Raw genomic sequence first — 20,226 nt, 5'->3', positions numbered from 1 at the left:
GATTTCATCTCACATTCTGTAGCTAATTTATTGGTTTGTATGAAAACTTAGTGTTTTGAAATTTTTCAGAGAAAAAAAAGGAAAAAGAAAAAAAGTTTTCTAATTATGATGATTGTAAGTGAGGAGCACAAAGCTGGACCCTTAGATTTCCTTGGGGTAAAAGGAAAACCTGCTGCTGTGAATGCAAATGAGGTAGTTCTGTGGAGATCCTGAAAAAAGGTATTGCAGAATAACTAGATATAACCTAAGTCACCCAGTGCCTCTGTAGGGCATTCTTTAAATCTTAGACTCTCGCACTTCACAGCCATGGGCTAAATGACGAGTTGCAGACACTGTGACAACCAAAGCTGGCTCAAGGCTCCTCATCAAGGCTAGCAAACTTGAATATTGTCACCCCAAGAATGAGGGCTTGGGGAAAGGTGGAATCCCAGCCCTGCATAGGAGGTGGAGGAGGCCAAAGGAGCAGAGTTGGGCTCTTCCCTCCAGAAGTATTTCCAATACAATACAGCATTTCTCTCTAGTGTCAGCAGCAGCACAGTCCTGTATATCCAAGTGTCTGCTGTAGGGTAATCCAGGTACTGGCAAGGGTCAGTTTTAATGTGTGACCCTGGGTTTGCCAGTGTGGTGCCACAGTTGGTTGCTGTTTCTGTCCATGCCGGGATGCGACCTTCTGGCCAAAGCCCTAGAAATACAGAAGCAATCATCCTATATCAGCCATGTGTCGACTCTGACCTGGGGCAAGAGCAAATGTTTCAAAGGAGGTAAGAGATCGTAGCATGGAAAACACAAAAGAGTCTGCTCAATAGAAATCTGCAATTTGCAAGTACTAAGATATAAAATGGCTTGTGTTGGAAGGGACATTAAAGATCATCTAGTTCCAATTCCCCCCTAACACAAGCAGGGATGCCACCTACTAGATCAGGTTGCTCAGGACCTCATCAGTTGTCAGCTGTGGAATGATTTCAGTGTGAAAAAAAAAATCTGGTTGTTTTGTTTCTTTGTTAGTTTGTTTTATTTTTTGTTTTAGTTTTCCAAATAGTTGTAAAAGACCGCAGTTGAAGGACTCAAAACGCACGAATACACTTATTGGTAACGATGCCTCATTTACTAAATACTGCATCTGACATTAACCAGACCTTGTCTGTCTGTCTGTCAAAGTATTAATTTCAGTAATTCTCTAGGTGAGATGGACCAGTTTGAAAATGCTGACAGCTCTACAAGACTTTACTGCATCCAGGACAAACAGCAATGGAACATTGGTCGGGAAGAATGCAGGGAGTTGAATTGGAAGTCAATTTTTTTTGGTGTTGACAATGTCAAGGTCAGTCTATCTATCCTGGCCAACTGAGTCAATGAGATAACCCAGTCGTTAGTAACTAAAGGCTGTATCAACCTCATATATTTTAGGTCCTCAATTCTGGGGTAATAAACTGGGTAATGAATGGAAAGCCTTTGATCTCACATGTAAACAAGAGTTGTCCAGTGTACAGCTGGGTCAAATGAAATTGTGAGCTGCTATTCCAGAAGGAAAAAACAACCCTATTAGGATGGCTTTTCCCTGGATGTTCTGCATTTTAGAGGTTTGACAATATTGAATTCAGAGGGATGATAATATGAATTTAGATAAGAAAAATATAGTTTAATAACATTTAAAATAATTTTTTTGTCCTGCAGCATATATAATTACTACAAAAATAGAAAAATATGAGAATAGAATAGATTTATTCTACTTTTGCATATTCTACATCTCTTACAAAAAACAAAACCTTTAAAATGGAAAGTTGCAGAGTTCTGAGCCTCATTGTGTCCACGGGACCTGATCTTGCATGAAATCATGCTGTTTACTGTTCAATTGTTAGGACACTGATAAAGAATAAATGCCACTATGATAAAGTAAAAGTGTCTGTGTAAAACTGGCCTGTGATCAGAGTCAGGACAGGTTACTCTATGCTACAAATCAGCCAAGAAGATGGTAGATCAACTCTTTTCCCATATAAGGAATGATAATGGTACTACATTAAGAAAGATTCCTTAAGACATACCCAGTATGTATCAGCCTACTTACTTATAGTATAGTTTTAGAGCAAATCTTCCATTAAAAATGCCAGAATGAGAAACAGAGATTAAATTTGTGCTTTAATTTGTTATGGTTTTGTAATGTTGATTTTTTATTGATTTTAATTACAAGTCATTGAATTCTGTGTTGCAAATCTCTCACTCTGTATGTGTGAAGGGTGCAAAACATTCTTTTAGAAAGATCATACTCTTCTGTGACTGTTCTCCATATCCACTTTTGCCTGCATGTGCCTCTTTTCCCCATGGAGTTCATATGCAGAGTGGTGTGGTACCCTTTGTTAAGCAAAAACGTTATAAATATGACCTGTATGTTGGCATTTACATGGGTTTGGGGCAAATATCATTGGCAGGGCACAAGTCAGAGTTTCTTTTTAATCATGCCGGGAAGTAACACTCATTTTAATAAAGACTGTGCACTTTAGTTTACCCTATACCATGCATCAAAGAGGAAGCTTCCATGAGCATGTTGAGCACAGGAAGTAATTTGGTTTAGATCAGTATGTGGAAACTGCCTCAGCAAAATTTTCTTAATCATGATGACTTCTTCTTGCTATTGCTGATGTCTCTGGAGAGTACATAATTTTTTATCTTTGCATGCAAAGATGAGAAAAACTGATTGGAGACTTTAAAAAAGGAACTAACCTCTAATGCCTATATTCAATGAATTCTCAGTTATTCAGAGCTGGGAGGTAGAATCAGAGCACAAAGACAACTTTCTGCGCGGGTTCATTTTTTCCATAATGCTCTAGGAGCAGCAGAACAGAGATGAATGGAAAGTGTAAATTGACTCACATTTTTCAACACTGACCAATTTGATAGAGGTGGTCTGTTTCTGAAAGGAAATTTTCTTCATCATTATCTGAAAAATCAGTTCGGTTTCTCCTTGTTGTGTAACATCCGTGTCCTTTGGTGACTGCCTTGGTTACCTGAAAAATAATTTGTTAAGGAAAATCTATGCAGGGAACAGTCAGTTCAATTTATTTATTTTTGCTTAGTCTTTATTTTGAAAATTCACAGACATTATTAATTTCCCACGTGGTTCTTTTCTTTTCACTGTCAGTATGTTGGTGACCCTGTGTCTTTGTTGGTTCTGCTCAACAGGTGAAGCAGCAGTGTCCATGTCCGGACATTCTTTCAATAGTGATCCAGAAGTAAGAAAGCTCTGCACAAGCCACTGTTCTCTCCTAAAATCCTTCAGCAAGTTGAGTATTTTAAAAAAATCAGGGGTGTCTAAACACAGATTTCACATATGGTGAAATGGCTGTGTTCCATGTATCTGGAAGACAGTGGCCGTTTGCAAGCAGGATATTCTTATAGGACCTGATTTCCAGATAACCTATGCGTGGAAAACATGAGTCTATTGAACACCTAAGTTTTATGTGACTTAGAATGATTATCTGTGTCTATAGGTACCTTATTTTGCACCAGATAGTGTTCTAAGGCTGTGTATAAATTACAAGCAAAGTTATGCATCTATACATAAGCCTTTAACATGGCTGCTATTCATCGCTATGATGAGCATGTTTCAACTACTGTGATGATTTTTGCCTCAGATATCCATGTTATTGTTTTGGATATTTTAAAGCTCACTATTAAATCTTAAGGACCGAATAACTGAACTGAGTAAAACAGCACAGCTCTCTGACTTCAGTAGAGAGAGCCTGATTTACACCAGCTGAGAATCTGATTGTCGCTTTTGAGCTGTCGTAATTGCTTAAGTGAAACAGACAAAGTAATTGGTGCAAACTAATACAACTGATGGAAAAAGATTCAGTGTTTGTCAATACCAACTATGCTATGGAGAACCTGATCAATGAATTAGTCTATCAATTAATTAGCCTAGGCAGAAAATGACTCCCTGTTCCGTTAGTCCATGAAAAGATCAATAAAGTCAAATGTCTAGTTTAGTGTTTCTCACGTAATGATTATATTATGAGAAGAAGAAGAAAAACAATGTTTATACTGCTTCAATTACAGTTTTCAAGTGTTCAATTAACAAAAAGATACCCAGATAGTCCTGTTAGAAAGATTAAAAGCATAAACTTCAGGATTTTAATGCTGTAAAGTTACTTGTAATTCTGTCTATTTAAACTGCATCTTCAAGGGACTGATATTTCTATAAAGAAATGATTCTCTGGTATAAGGATTCACATATGCTGAGCAACCATTTTGTCAGTTCCTCCATGTGGGAAACTGTGGCAAGAACATCAGGCTTTTAGGGCAAATCCTTCATTTTGGCAGGGGCTAGACTGAGCCACCTCTCTGGGATGACTTTGGCAGTTCACAGCTGTTGTTGTGTCATCATCAGAAACACACTGGGCAGAAAACTGAGAACTCAACCTTTTTCTGTTTTAATTGGCTGCAGTCTTATTATTTCTGGTAAGTGTGGCCTGGTCACTCACACTTTGAATTTTGCATATTCATAATTGACTTTACAGCAAAAATAAGCAAATACGTCTTCTGTTACAATCTGCTTAAGTCCCTAATTATAAAGCCTTTAATGTCTGGCTGTTTGCCCTGTATGAAAGAGAGGCAAGCATTCTTGCTTTCATGCACACACATTTGGTGGTTACAAACTTTAAAAGTATGCTTTACACTACAGAGTTTTAGATATCATTTGTATAAAATGTGAGAAGGGATAATCATGTGAAAATCGAAGTAGCTGGCTATTAGTCAGGCTTGGAGGCTGATGAAAGGAGATTTTGTGAAGGGAGACAAAAAAAAAGTCCAGATTACCTGAAAATAAGATTTTACTGAAAGGAAAAATTTGTTGCAGTAATGCTGTGATAATCTGCTGTGATGAATAATAAATGTACGGCAAATATCAAAATAAGGCTATCTACAGTCAGTGAATAATTACAGCTTTGAGATCATCTAGGCTTTGGTGAACATGTAGATTACTCTTAATGTCAGTCATAACCTTTTACCTTTTTCAGTCTGTTTACAGACTACAATACTGTCTTTAAAAGCTTAGTCTTTTGCAGAAAAATGATGTGTTACTTCATGTTTCATATTCCAGTAGCAGTTTTTCTATTAAAAACAGATTCAATTTTAAGTAACTTGTGATGATATGTTCAATGTGAGCTGGATGAAAAACTGTTGGCAGCCCTCCTGTTTTGCAGGGATTAGCTGAACTAGTCAGAATAAAATTTAAATGTGCCCACTTTTCTCAGTTTCAGCATATTCTACCTAAAACTTGCACTTGGTACATGCTCAAAGATATAAAAAATAAGATAATGTCTCACTTTGATGTAGGGAATGGTAACTTCCAAGCTGTTGCACAGGGAATCATAGAAGATACATACTCACCCCACTTTGTGTCCTCCTGAATGCCTAGTTTTGAAGCAGAGGATCCCGTGCATCTCACCACTGTGTGAACATGGTGGTTGTGTTACCTCTTTGCAGGAGGTGTTTGAGGCCTGCAGAATGGCAGATGAAAATTTGGTGACAGAGGGAGTAAATATATTTAACCTGTTTTCATATGGACAACTATTCTGGGACAAAGGAGGTAAATACAGACCGTCACACTGACAATCCTCTCTTCCAAAATTCACAGCGTGATGCCAATGTCATATTCCTAAAATATAACCTTGCCTCAAGGATTGACTGAGTCAGAATAAGGCAGTAAACTTTTACTTACCTGGCACACTTCCCAGATGAATGTCCGAAAAAGGGCTTTTCTCAATCCAAACTCAACAGAGCATGGGCATGTGTCTCCTGGCAGTGAATATCCGTAGGTTCGGAAAAACCTTTTATGGATTTACGTAGCCTCAATACCCCAAAACAGTTCCTATAAAAATATATTAAGGCTGAAACTTTCTTTGGAGTGTGCAGGAATTGCACAACATTGTCAGCAGGACATTTTTAATGAAGATGTGGCAGATGTGCAGGTCTAGGGATCAGTCTCTTATAGTGGTCCTCTATGAGAGTAACCCATATTCATCACTGCCAAATCCTTAATTCATGATGTCACTAACCCTGATGTGGATTATCTAGGTAAAAATTGGTATTAAACCCCCTGATAAGGGGACTACATTTTCATAACAACCATTATGTTCTAATGCACCCACAGATAGATGAAGTAAAGATACAACTTCATTTACCATTTCTGCAGCTGGTCGTAGGTGACACCAATCTTTTCACAGACACTTCTGGAGACACCAACTTGCATGTCTAAAGATAAGAGGCTATTTAAAAAAAAATAAAAATTATCAGCAATCAAGTGAGAAAGAGATGTTTTTTTCTGGGTATGAATAAGAGTAAGAATCTAACCAAATATGCCTTAAAGCCATCTAGGAGGGCAGGAAATCTGACTGCAATCCTTGATCACCCCCAGCACATACACACATCTATTTGGCTTTTCAGAGGAAAGAGATACCCCTCATCTGTTGGTAAATAGGTACCTTGAGGACTCATGCAGCACATTAATAGAAATCTAGTTTCTTCTATTATTCGTCTTTTGCTTGAGTGTGGGACTTCCTCTGCATAAAACAGCAGAGTGCTGCTACACTGGATCTGAGCAATCATGGAGGTGGTTTTAGTAGCAGTGCAAAAAAGTTCAGCTTCTTCAGGCTTTTACATTTACGGGGTTGGTAGCTGCAGGCCGATGTGTGCAATACAAACATTGCCATCAGGAAACATTGGCCCAACTCTTTACCTGGTTCAGGATGACTTGCAAGTGTCACTGTGATGAGGTTGCAGTGGAAGAGACAAGGATCCCACACTTGGTTCACCAAACATTTCCAGTCACTCTTCATATTAACATAGCACTCATGTCTCATTTATGGACAGGGACCAACTTGTGCTTGGCACTGACCATGAAACTCTGGGCCTCAAAGAGCTTACTCCTGTCTGCCAGCACATGAAGAGGGCAAGGGGGCAAGGAAACATGCTCAGCTCTGATGGGCCAGGAGGAAGAGCCCCATAGCCTGCAGTCTTAAGCGTACCAGCTCTCTAAACATCTCTCCCTCTTTTTTTCTAATAGGCAAAGTAGAGTTTTTTAAGGAGGAATTTGAAGATCAGTGAAGTAACTTTACTGTTTTTTACAAGGAACCTTTCTGCAGCCTGAGCTACCAGCTGGTAGATATCATGAGTGAGTAATAATACCACAGATGGAGTAATTCCTTTGATTTTTATTTTTTTTTAGGTTGGGGGGAAGAATACCGTATTCTTTTGCTTTAATTAATATGCTTATTCAAGCTAAATATGGGGACAAATGCCTGGTGCTAATCTCACATAACATTGTTATAATAAGGAACTAGAAAAAGATAAGTATGACAAAAGCTTAGCATAACCAGCTATGGAGTCATGTTAATTTTAGACTCCAAGATGTTTTTGAAGAATGTCTGATGGCCTGTAGGGTCCCATGTGGTTACCCCAGGTGGCACCAAACCCCATGGAGTTTGCAGCCAGGTCCCCACCAACAGGGGATCTCAGTGCAGTAGAGTCCACCTGGAAGCTGGCAAGGAGGCAGATCCGGCTGTTGTGTGAGTAGTGTCCTGCTGCCTCTGCCTGGCTGTGACATGCCTGGCCCAGCAGGAGCAGGGGGTGAATGGTGCCTTCCAGATCCAATTGGGAGCAAAGAGGACTAGTGCACATCAGCTGATAAGGCTGGCACAGCTTTTCTCACTAATGTTGAGTAAATCCCCAAAGGCTGTGGAAGCCAGTAAGCAACTAAAAGTTCTAGTGCTTGTCAGAGTAATCTTATCCCAATGATCCGCGTCTGTTGGTTCAGCAAAATGAGGGCTAGAAATGTCATGAGAATAGGATCTCTCCACAGAGCCCCATAATTCTGCTTCCAGTCTCCTGGGGCAGCAGCAAGAACTTAGGTGAATAAAAATGGTAAATAGTATTCACAGGAGGAAAAATTTCTCTGTAATCACAGGAGCTTTGTATAGAGTTTCATTCTTGACTTTGAAATTGTTAAACATTTGCCTTACATTTGCCTTGGTTCTGGTTTCTATTTTTTACTGAAACATACATCAGATATTTTCCCCAGTGTAGTTCTTGCAAAAATAACAAGCTCTAAAGCTTGTCCAGTATGCTTCAGCAAACCAAGCAGTTACACGCACTGCACTGGACCATGACCATATGTACATGCAGGGCTGTCTTTTTATTTTCCATTCCCGTGTTCAGACAGTGTCACAATGTCTTTGATACAAATGATTTCATTGACTTAATAGTTGATTGTGTACCACAGAAGTTTGCAATAGCCTCCGAGGTCATGTTTAATGACACTGTTTTGCAAAGCCCAGCCAGTGCCTTCAACATGCACAGCTCTCCATGTGCTTTGAGCTGTACCATAATCCTCTTCATGCCCTAGATTGCCCATAGCCTTCTAAGTGGGAGAAGCTTCATGAGGGAGTGTCCTCACACTGGAGACATGGGATCTTTCAGGCAGGACAGTGGGTACCTTTGCATTGCTTTGTGCCACGGGAGTTGGTAGAGATTTTACATACCACATTTCAACTTTTTTTTTTTCTGCTCCCACTGCCCAGATAATTCAAGCAGGATCTAACAGCTGACACAAAAGCAATCCTCATGGCCTATCTAGATAGACAAAGAGGTGAACCTGTTTTGTCCAGGGGCCTACATTTTCTAAATATATCTAATCTACTAAATCAGCTTCTTGGGTAGCCTATTGCTGTAGGAAAAAATAGGTGATTTAATTGCTGATTTTCTGTGCATTTCCTGCATTGAACTCTGTCTAGAACTTGACAGTACTCATTCGGGAAACCTGGAAAGGAAATTTCTGTAAGGTGGAGACATTTGCTTATAACTGGTATAAAAATAATCTGGTTAAAACTGTGTTTACCGTCTCATGCAAAAGAGTCTTGAAGAGTCAATTAGACATGCACAAACTAACGAACTGCAAAAAAAGGCTTTTCCTCCATTAAATGCCTCTCCGTAATCATCAATATTCTTAAAAAGTGTAATGATTTCTTATCAGTGGCTTGAATGAACCGTAAAACTACCTTTTGAAATATTGATATTTCCACAATTTTGAACACAAGAATGTTTTTCCTTCTATATAGAAGCTGACGGGCCATTGACTTGCAGTATATTTTATTCCTGCTGAAGAACATACTGTATAATGCAAATAAGTACTCACTTAGCCTGCATTTTTCTTCTAACAGGTCTATGAGGCTCCTTTGTTTCACATGCTTTAGCTTTTGATTTAAGGCTTAATCAAGGCATTCTCTGCGTGGGGTGTTTTGTATGAATAAGGGAGATAGCTATCTTCATCTTTGAAACTGAAAGCAGAAACATTTCACAAATGGTTTATGCTCACATTTGTGAGGATGTTTTATCAACATCAGATCTAAGAGTTGGTTTTCATCTGGGCAAATCATGGTAGCTCAGTTGGTGTCCGTGAGCTGCGGTGATTTACATGGCTGAATGTCTGGATCCTGCAACACTCAACATCACAAAGGAGAATACAACCATAGATGGGAATTGTGGAACATATGTTATACTGAACTTTCTTATTCTACAGTGGATTGTAAGCACAGTTGATTTCAGAACTAGTATCTACAGGTAAATATCCAGCTAACGAAAATTCAGTGGGACATTATTTTCTTCAGAGAATGCACTTCCATCATCTCTGAAAGAATACCAGACTGACTTCCCAACAACCCATATCAGTCAGAAAGAGATATAGGGGTGTCAGAAACTCAGTATTTGGCAGACAGATCAATATTTATGAAATACAGTATTTCCATTTTTGCTTTTCAAATTTCTCATGTGTGTGGTTTATTTAATGCTGTTATACTCTAGATGACAAGACAATTTAAACACGTAATACATCAAAAGAAAGCATTAAGTGATTTAAGATTTCTTCTATTTCTAAAGAAAAATTTACTTTCATTTTGGAAGAAAAGTAGGTTTTGAAGACTCCAGCTCCTGCATTTCTCCCTTTCCAATCTGCTCTGCTAATGACATCAAGTTTGCTCCCCCTGTGTTTTAGGGGTTTTTTTTAAGGAAGAAGGCATAAGTAACATTGACTGAAAATCCTTAATGATGGAAACAAAGGAAATGATAGGCTGAGCAAAGAGCCATCCGTCCCTGGTGTCTCATGGTGGCTGTCTGTGAGTGGCCATGCCCTAGGAGTTCCTGCTTCCGTGCTGCACACGCCTGCCCCTGTGCCATAGTCCATGGGCTCCTGGAAGATGCCACTGCAGCTGTCTGTGGAGCCATCTTGCAAAGTGAGTAACCAAAATTTTGGATTTAAAGCTACTTTTTCATTTGTGTTCTGGCACAGAGAGTGCTGTACCTCACTCTATAACTCTCTCAGTGCTACAGTAGAGTTTCTGCTCTTGCCACTTTTGGTGAACTTGCCCTAATATTAAAAACGTGTTTCTGGAAAAAAAGCTGGTGCAGAAACATATGTGTTTCTTATCCCAATCTGGACTGAACAAATCTGCCAGTTGCCTAGAATACTCATATAATTGTAGACATACCTTTATCTCTAGTCTTATAACTACATGACAGGAAAATGCAAATCCTTCACTCTGCTACAATTTAACAGCAGGACTCACTGAAGCCTTACAATATTTATTAGGTCTTTTATTTATTGTCAGTTGCCTCCTTTTAAATATGGCATAGACACACACCGACACCAACACTGTATTTTACTTATATCGGTAGGTGTGGATCATTTTCCAAAACAAGTAAAAAGGGTTTTTAAAGGTGTCTATCATCTGCAAAGCTTTTTATTAACCAGTGTCAGCCACTGGAAATTATGTACAAACTAAAGCCAATGGAACAAAAGTTAATTATCTAGTACAGCTATTGTTATTATGTAGAGGAGCCAGCCCCTATTGATTAATGAGTCAGTGCTATGTTTGCTCACAGGAATATTAATATCTCGTGCACAAGAGAAGTCATTAAAATGAGCAAGGAAGACCTTGACTTTAAACTTAAAGTGCACATTGCTCTAGTTATCTGAATCATTTTGTCAGGTATAGCATCACAGTTATAAATTATTGAAACAAGTAGTTATTGTAAAGATAGTTCACATACCCTGTTTTAAATTAAACAAGTCGATACGCTTTTCCCATTATGTTCTTCACGGTTACAATTAGGAGACTTTAGGTGGACAGAAAAAGAGTTAGGAGATAGAATAAGACTCTGGTGTGCGAGCCTTTGCCTCACCTAACCCCTCACAGCATGAAGAAACTGAGTAATACTGGGTCCATGCTGAGCTGATGGAAAGGGTGGGTATAGTGGACAAACGCAGGATAGGTCAAGAGAGATCTCTCATAAAGTGACTGCAGAGCGTTGCAGATGGCCTGATAATAATTAGCAAGTAGGTATTAAGGCATATTTCAGAATCCAGATTCAACACAGTCCCTCTTCTAATATTCCCAAAGCCACCAAATTATGCACTGGAAAACCTACATTACTATTTTATGAAAATGTATGTTATGACATTAAGAATATGATAATACTTTACTGAAAATACAATTGCACCTGCTTTTACATCATACTAAGACCTCAAACTTAAAAAAGTCAACATAGATCTACAAAGTTGAGGTCTAGGATTCATTTACACTAATGCTATGTTACATCACTGACAAAGTAGAGGGACATTTAGGTGGGAGTATATTCTGTTGTATCTAATGTATATGCTATTATCAAGAGCAAGCCAAAAGCGGTCCTGGTATAAATGAGAATCAGGTGTCATGTAACCTAAGAGGAGAAGATATCAAAAGGGAATATAATTTAATTATATTAATGTATAAGTACAATAGGAAAAAAAAGTTAAAACTTTAAGTTATTGAAAATATTAAGCAGTATTTTGGGGATTTTTTGTAGGTATATTGTAGGTGATGCAAATTTGTTTCTGTAAAGATGCAGACAGAATTTTGAATTACACATTGTGTCTCCTCAAGCTTAACAGATTACTCCTGTAAATCGTAGTGAACATATGTCTTGAGGTCTTGCCAGAGAATATTAATCCATCCAGAATTAAACTCCATTCTTGGTAAAATGGATCTGTGGGACCAAACCAGTATCTCTAGAGACTTGTGAGTCTCTACCAAGCTGAGTGAGCAGTAAACGTCTCTCTTTCTTCAACATAACTAATTTCCAGGACCAACTGTTACCTTATTTGGCTTGCTGTCATGGCAGAACAAGAAACAAATCTCCAGAAGTGGATGATCAATAAGAAATTGTCCAGAGGATAAGAACAGAAACAGCTAGTGGTCTGGAAAACATAATCCACTTGTGAAGATTGAGTGAGTGGTGTAATTTAACCTGGAGAAAGAGACTGAGGGAGTGTAACAGACTTCAACAAATATGAAAAAAGTTATGGAAAGGAAGGAGGGAATTATTGTGCTGTGTGTTCAATTCATATAAATAATCAATTTTCAAGGGTAGATAGATCAAAGTGTAATCTGTTTAAACTGTAGCAAGGAAGATGTCAATTAAGAATGATTGGAGGTAGACTGCATGGTGAGGTCAAGGCAATTCATCCCCTTTTTCCTTTTGTGTTCCATTGTTTTGAAGCTTTTTCCTCATGCTGGTCCTGCAACAGAGGATGCGAATGGGTTGTAGGAGGAATATAGGCTGTCTAGAGAGTTGCAAGGTGGAGGGAATTTGGCCTCTTCATCCTACTTCCCTCTCTGTTCTGGCAACCTCTTTTGCAGGGCCCGAGGCAATGTGCGATATTGCTGTGCCATGAGTCTGGATGTGGCTGACCCAGAGAGCCTCGCAGGATACAAGAATTCAACAGGGGGGACACATAGGGGAGAGCAGGAATGATTTTTTTAACTGGAACCTCAGCCAAATGTCAACAGAATTTTGGGTAAGGTAGCAAAGCTACTTCTGGTCAAGAGGATACCTCAGTGCAAGAGAATTCCCAGCTGCAAGCAGTGGGAAGATGAGAGCATCTTAAAGTAGAAATTACAGAAATCTTCTATAATGGGGCCTAAATCCAGAGTACTTGTAATTCTTTTGTTCTGTATCGTGCCAGCATGGAGAACTAGCACTTCATGCTGAGTGTGGGATATGAGACCAGGTGTGTGTGTACACAGCATCCAGGAGAACTCTTCTTCTGGGCCCCAGGACATGCATCGGTATGGGCTGGGCTGGCACTGAGTGCACTAAATGAGACAGTAGTCCCAAGAGACAAATTCTGCTCTTAATTAGTCCAATCCACCTTATTGATGTCAATTTGTCTGAGCATTTTCCTGGCCTTTGATGAGCTACTATCCAAAAAATTTGAAATCAAGTGTTTCAATGCCAGTCACAGAGCCATAAAAAAATGACACCTTCTCAGAGGACACCTTTAAAGTTCTTGAGCTATATTACAGATACATTTTTGGTAATCTGATGAATAAATATTTTGGGCTGAATTAAGTCTGGGTTTTGCTTTCTTAGTCATGGGTGGATTTTTGTTCCCACTCTGATAACTTGCAAGAAGTAAAGAAATCAAAATAGACCTAATGATTTCAATTAAACATCTTATATTTTTGTATTTTTTTAAAAAAACTATGACATTTGCACTGAGATGTTTTAAGGTTAATAGATTACCTCTGAATCCCAAGGAAATCAAGCTTCCTGTGCCTGCCTGTCATTTACTGGAGTGGTTACTTATCTGTCAATATTTCTTCCTTTTTTTCAAGTCCCAGGCCTACTTGATCTTGTCCATTTGGCACTGCTGGAGGAATAACAAGTTTCTTCCCATCATGCACCTTTCTGGGATACATCATGACAGAGAAATCTCAAAGCCCAGGTCAATTATAACAGAAGATGTGTAGCACCTCTGCCCCCACAGCGTCTTCTGGGGATCCACTCAGCAAAATGATATAAAACTATTTCCAAAGACTTCCCATGGTCTGGCACTACTTAGAACTAACTGGCAAAATGTAAGGAAATATGCATATGCACCTCAGCTCACCTCCTGCTTTGCCAAGGAATAAACTAATGTTATGTGTGGGGAGGAGCCTGAGGCTGGCAGATTCCTCACTGTACAGTAATTACTTTTTAATTAGAATTCATTGAATAAGGGATAGATACCTTCCGTACCTTCTCCCACTGATGATTTTAATATTCCCCTGTCAGGTATTATGAGGCAGTAGCTGACAGTGAGTTACATGAAGTAATCCTGTAGCTGGTAGCGACTTACATAAAGTAACCAACTTAACCATTTGTCTTAGATAAAATATGATCCCCATCCTTACTTCTTTCCATGGAGTCTGTCACTGGCGTGTTGATGTAGTGTTTGTTTACTCTCATTCCTGCAAGAGGAAATATCATAGTTCATGTATCAAATTACTGTAACTGACTGGAGCATTTTTATTTAAAATAATATATAGTGATATATTTTCATAGTGTCATTGATGTATTTTCAGGACTTCTAATTTTTGCAAGCATATAATCTGAATATCATTTATCTGGGTGTGCAGTTGTAAAATCTATGGTAATATCTGATCTCATTATAAAAATCAGCACTTAAGAATGGACTAGAGTAACTAAATCTGAAACTGACTGGATATTTGCAGTATTTTGATAGAAATAAGAAAAAAATTCGAGGTTTTTTTCTTTTTGCTGCAGGGCCTCTAAACACAATCTGACATGTGATGTATTTTTGAAGTCAAAGTTAATAATTCTCTTTACATAAAAAATAAATACCCCCTATTGAATACATGCTCTAAAATTAGAATTGCATATTTCTAAGTAATATACCTAAGGAAAGTGATTTATTCTAATGCAATAATGGCATAGATTTACAAAGCTTGAGTGATACAATGTTTCTCGTTATGGTTGTAAAATATTTGTTGCCACTGTGGGATTTTCTAGATCATTATTTTAAAAAAGGAAAAACCTACTTTGACAGATGAACTGGGGCCATTCTGAGCAAATCACAGATACTTCATATAACAAGGCCTCCAAAGAGGGGAGCACAGACTTATTACTATGGCAACCCAGATCAAAACACTATTTTAGTGGAGAGTTTCCAGTTTTACAATGCAATGATGATTGTTTATAGTACTATTGAAACCAGATTCAGCAAAGGTTCAAGAAATGAGCTGACAAGAGGAAAATCATTATAGATAAACTGGGGATACGTGAATGACATATTGTGGAATCTGCTATTATTTGATCAAATGATGAAATTGTTATACAAACATAGATAAATAGTAGTAGATGATAGAGTGTGATGGACCCTGTTTTGTTTGTTGTGTTATATTGTATAATTATTGGTTCAATGCTGAAAAACTCAAAAGCAGATTTAATAACATAAATTACTTAACTTTGGAAAAAACCTAATAATTTATAAGATTTAAATTTAAAAATGCTTTCATTCCCAAATCATTTAGTAACACCTACATAATAACAAACATCACCTACACCTGGTGTTTAAACAGCACCTCTGGTGGGGTGCTTTTTCTGAAAGTGCATCAGATGGCACATGGGCTGGATAATACATGCTTAATCCTATATCAGCTAATCAGTGCTTAAAAACTATTAGTCCTACAGCTGTAAACCTCCTCAAACCTCTCTCATATCTGCAGTGGCAGGGCAAGGGGATTTTTTTTGGTGGCAATAGCCTAGGAGCCGCTCTGGGTACCCTCCAGCTAGTTTCTGCCTTGTATCTGCTGGCTCAGAGAAATGAGTTGGTTATTAACCTCCTTCCTTGCTGTAATGGTCCTACTGGTTTCAATATAGGAACCACAGGAGTCTGGGGACAGCGATCTGTTTTCTGCTTAGGATTATTTCTCAGCACAAGAGCCATGGATGAGATTACTTGTTCTGGCTTCCTTCCAAGTTCATGCCATCCTTCACCTCAAGATCTTGAGTAAATCATGACCATTCCGCTCACCAACCTTCTTTCTAGCCCCACTTCTCAACTTTATAACATTAATGCTCAAAATCCTGAGTTCACCTGTCCATATAAATGGGGCAGTGTGGTTAAAGCCTCTACTCCCACAGCATGAAAAGAAAAAGTTCCTAGTGTCTTGTCTAAGGGCTATAGAAGCAGCTCCTGTGCAGGAAAAATGTTACCAGCCTGAGAAAAAAATCTGGAAAGAAGAAAGGCGAATGAAGACTGATCCCAGCAAATTTCCTATACCTGTAAATAGTCTGATCATGCCTGAGCATGCCTCTGGCACAGGTCTTCCCTCTACAGGATGAAGCTTGCTTCTTGCTTGATATTTCTCTCAGGGGGACTCACTGATGGGACAGCTCTGAGACCAGCAGGGCCCCAGGACCTCCTGAGACAGTCTTACTTCTCCATCCCAGGACAGTTTTCTTCATGGGATCCCAAGGTGAAAGTGTCTGTAAGCTCAGGGCAGTTTTATTCCCTTAAAGAAATAAGAGATTTACTTACAGAAGCCTTTAATAGTTGGACCGAAAGTACAAAGTGGGTGAAATGTTTTCAGAAAGGTGATTTACTATGTAGTTTGTATATTATTGTGGGTAGAGAGGCTTTAGCTCTTTGTGGAAGTTTGAAGCAAAATTTTGCCTTACATTTGGTATTTCAGATGATGCAGGGAAAGCATTTTCTGGTGTAGTCATACTTGGACCAGAATACAAAACACATCCTTTAGTAAACTGTGAAGCTTTAACTTGTTCAAATGACACTTTCCCAGCAAATCATTTTGAACTTGAAAGCATTAGAGGGGTCACATTTTTACACAGCTGATCTACTGCTGAACAATCTTTCTTTAGGCCTTAAGAACATCCAGCCTTTTTTCAACACAAGTTATCATGCCTCATCCCTGAATTACATTTTCCTGAGTTTATGACCATTTCAAGGAAAATTAAGCCACTCCATTAACATCTGAGACCAGAGCACCCTTCAAAAATCCAATCCAGTAGAGCAGTTAATGGTATTTATTGCTCTTTCCTAGTGCACTTGTATTTTCTCTGCTGTGTGAGAACTATTCAGACATCATCATACAAGTAACAGGAGTGTACTCCTTGTCTCAACTCCTAAGAGATTCCATTGGCACATACTTACTCATGGAGCAACTATAATCTAAAAGACTTCCTAGAATACAGATTGAGTCCCCATGTAAGTATAAGGAAGCAGTGAGTGTTTTCCACTGTTCATACACTCTTGCCTTTTCCATCTAACCTCACAAACATCTGTCTTCAGCCAAGAAACAGCAACAAGGATGTCAACAGCTGTTCTGTTCAGCCAAGAACAGTGCTGATGTTAAAGTTTTCCAAGATCACTGAGTTCCTACATTATTAATCAAGGGCTTCAGAAATAATTCTGCTGACAGACTACTTATGAGGCTTGTCTCCTGTCTTCAAAGTATGGTCAGTTCCCTGTCATGTAGCATGGAGCGCAGATGAAGGCTGCTGTTCAGCTGGTGAGGACTGCATTAGTCACTTGGAGGTCATAAGAAACATCTGACAGAAATGGCCAAGGTAACCTTAGGTCCCTCATTGCCCCCCCCTTTTTTTTTGGCACAGTTACATTTATTCTGGAATGTCTCCATATAATGTGAATCTCCAGGAGTTCTTGTAACAACAACGGCAAAGAACATTTTTGCCTTTATTCATCCTTGCTCCCCAATACTTACTTCTGGTTATCCAGCTTACCTGGTTACCCTGCATGGTGGATGTCCTGTGTGGCCAATGGTAGGCAGCATCTGAAGACTGTAGTCGCTTGTTTACTCGATATTTCTGATAGTGCTTCCCACACAGAGGATACCAGAGAGAGATGGTTTCTGTCTTCCTATGAGAGTTCTTGATGGCTGAGATAACCAAGACAGTAAAGATACCAGTCTTCTCATTTAATGAAAAGAGGTATACCAGCACAGACTCTTTTTTTGCCTTAGGCCCTGTTCAGTCTGACTTACATTCTCTTGAACTTCAAGCTCTCTATTAGGTCATTGTCTGAGGCCTCTGGTAGGTCTGGGATGGTGAAAATGGCTTAAGCCTTGATTTTTCCAAACCAGTTTAAAAAATCTGAAAATACGAAGTGAGCTCATCATTTTGACATTAAATAGAAACAGTCTTCAAGGGGAAAAAAACCTCATCCAACACCCCAGTTATGACCATTGAATGAAACCTCTCATAGGCTGAACAAAGCAGCAATATGAAAATGTTGAATATGAAAAATAAGTCTATGAGATAGAAACAGAACAACCTACTGGCTCAGAAATGTCTCTGTTCTTCTCTTGGTCATTTTCTTCCACTCAAACTTTCAACAACTTGTATCAGCCGGAATGTACGTTTCAGAAAACTGCCAAGGGAAGATACCTCTGTAACAGCACAACAGTGGCTCTGGGGAAGACTGTTTCCAAGGAAGAGCAGCACAGAGTCAGGTTTGCATGGGTTTCTGCTCTCTATCACTCATACGTATGTTAAAAAATAATTGCATAACCTGATCATCTCCATGCTTAGAAGTCAGCACAGCTTTATTCCTAACCAGCTCCCCTGCCACAGGATAAATCCTCTCCAACTATCTCATCTATCAGCTTTGTGTAAGTGCTCCATCCAGTTCTCAGCATTGTCTCCAGTTATCAACAAGCATTGTCAGGTTAAAAACTGGATGACTTACATCCAGTAAGCAATCTGAAGAATTCAGTGCCACAGAAACATGCTTAATGCTGGATAACCATCCACCTTTCCCAAGTGAATTTTTAATGGCTTGGGCTGCATTCCATAATGTGCCAAGCAGAAGGAGCTGTGATTAAGCCCCACACTCTGTGATTTCCATCCAAAATTTTCCGCTCAGCGGTAACAAAATCTTATGTAGTTTTCACTAAACTCTCCTCCAATTTCCCACTGGCTTTTAGTATGTGCAGATAATTCAGAATAAAGCCCCTTGTCACAGTAATATGTGTTCTAGCGTAGCACGGAGGAGCTGTTTCACCATGTAAAAGCCATATTGCCAAGCTGTATTATGCTTTACCTGTCACCATGCCAGGGAACATTTAACAAGGAAGGAAAACAAGGAGAGTGAATGTGTTGCCAGCTCTTCAGTATAGGCCATTTACTGTTAAACTGTGCTGGAGTTTAAATGCACCCTGGTTTTCTTCTGATACTGATACCAAAAAGCTGAAAGGTTTTGCACTGTTGAACCACTGTTCAGTGCTGCTAATTTGGACCTGGACCATCTCACTAGGTCTGTATGGTTCGCTGGTCTTTCCTGAGCCTCAAGGGGTTTTTTTGTTTGTTTTCGAAAGGTTTATGCTCCAGAAAGTGAGTGTTTGGCTGAGTGACCAGATTCTGTTTCTGTGAGAGAGGGTGGCCCAGAATGCTTGAGTCCACTGACTGCCTGGTTATGCAGGTAGAAGGCTCAGTCTCATGCACAAATTAGGACAACCTCTTGCCATTGTAATGGCAAGTGTCTTGCCATTGTAATGCCTTCGTCATCCTGACAGTTCAAAGCCCTGAGGTTCTTGCTGGTGCTCCCCATGCAACAGGTGAACAGTTAGGCCTTTGAACAGCCCTAACACTCACCAACAGAAAGGGTAGCATAACTTTTCCCTTTTGGGGGATGTCCAACAATGTTACCCTTCAGTTCTGCTTCCTGCTGCAGGCGCTGTCTGTGCTGTTCACATGACGCACTAGTTCGGTGACAGCCATGGAGCTGGGACTGTAGGATGTGTCCTCCCTTTAGGTAAGGAAGAAAAACAGCATCTGCAGTGTACGTGGTCCTGGCATCTGGTAAATTGAACTTTGTCTTAGTTTCTAGAAAATGGAGTGACTTTGGTGGAAAGACTCAGATGTGCCTTTATGCAGCCCTGCTCTGGACAGCCCGTGGTCTGCAGAATGGCAGAGGTCTGCCTTCAAGTTACTACAGGCAGAAGAGGGGACAGACTCACAAGTCTGGCATTCAGCAAGATGATATGGTACAAAGCACCACCCAGTAAGTCTTAGTAAGTAGCTGTGTAGTTAAGCTGTGATGTTATGGGTATTTGTAGTTTGTATGACTCAATGCTTTTATTGTTTTGTTTGATTTCTCTGTGGTTGCTTTGGGCTGTTTTTGGAGCACACTGGCAAGTACTTACAGTGTGCTTTTGGAGTGAAAATTAAGACCATGGATGTGGAGTAGTGAAAGAGTAGCTCATAGAGAGGGCCTCTGCCAGCCTTTGTCCTCCTGAAGTGTAAAGCTGTGTGCCTCACTTCAAAATATCCTGAAGACTGGTTTAAGTACTGCTCTGAAACCCAGAGAGACCAATG

General features: G+C 39.4%; 1 long non-coding RNA gene across 1 annotated transcript; it reads left to right on the top strand.

The window, feature by feature from the left end:
* The first annotated feature begins 9,936 nt into the window (after window positions 1-9,936).
* LOC113951120 lies at window positions 9,937-19,913 on the top strand. Its single transcript, XR_003529044.1, has 4 exons — window positions 9,937-10,280; window positions 12,726-12,883; window positions 13,704-13,946; window positions 19,739-19,913. It is a non-coding gene; the product is annotated as an uncharacterized LOC113951120 (long non-coding RNA).
* Window positions 19,914-20,226: the final 313 nt, after the last annotated feature.

The sequence above is a fragment of the Corapipo altera genome, unplaced genomic scaffold (assembly GCF_003945725.1).
Source record: "Corapipo altera isolate COAL_440 unplaced genomic scaffold, ASM394572v1 57, whole genome shotgun sequence".
Classification (NCBI taxonomy): Eukaryota; Metazoa; Chordata; class Aves; order Passeriformes; family Pipridae; genus Corapipo; species Corapipo altera.
This window is presented reverse-complemented; position numbering and strand designations above follow the sequence as displayed.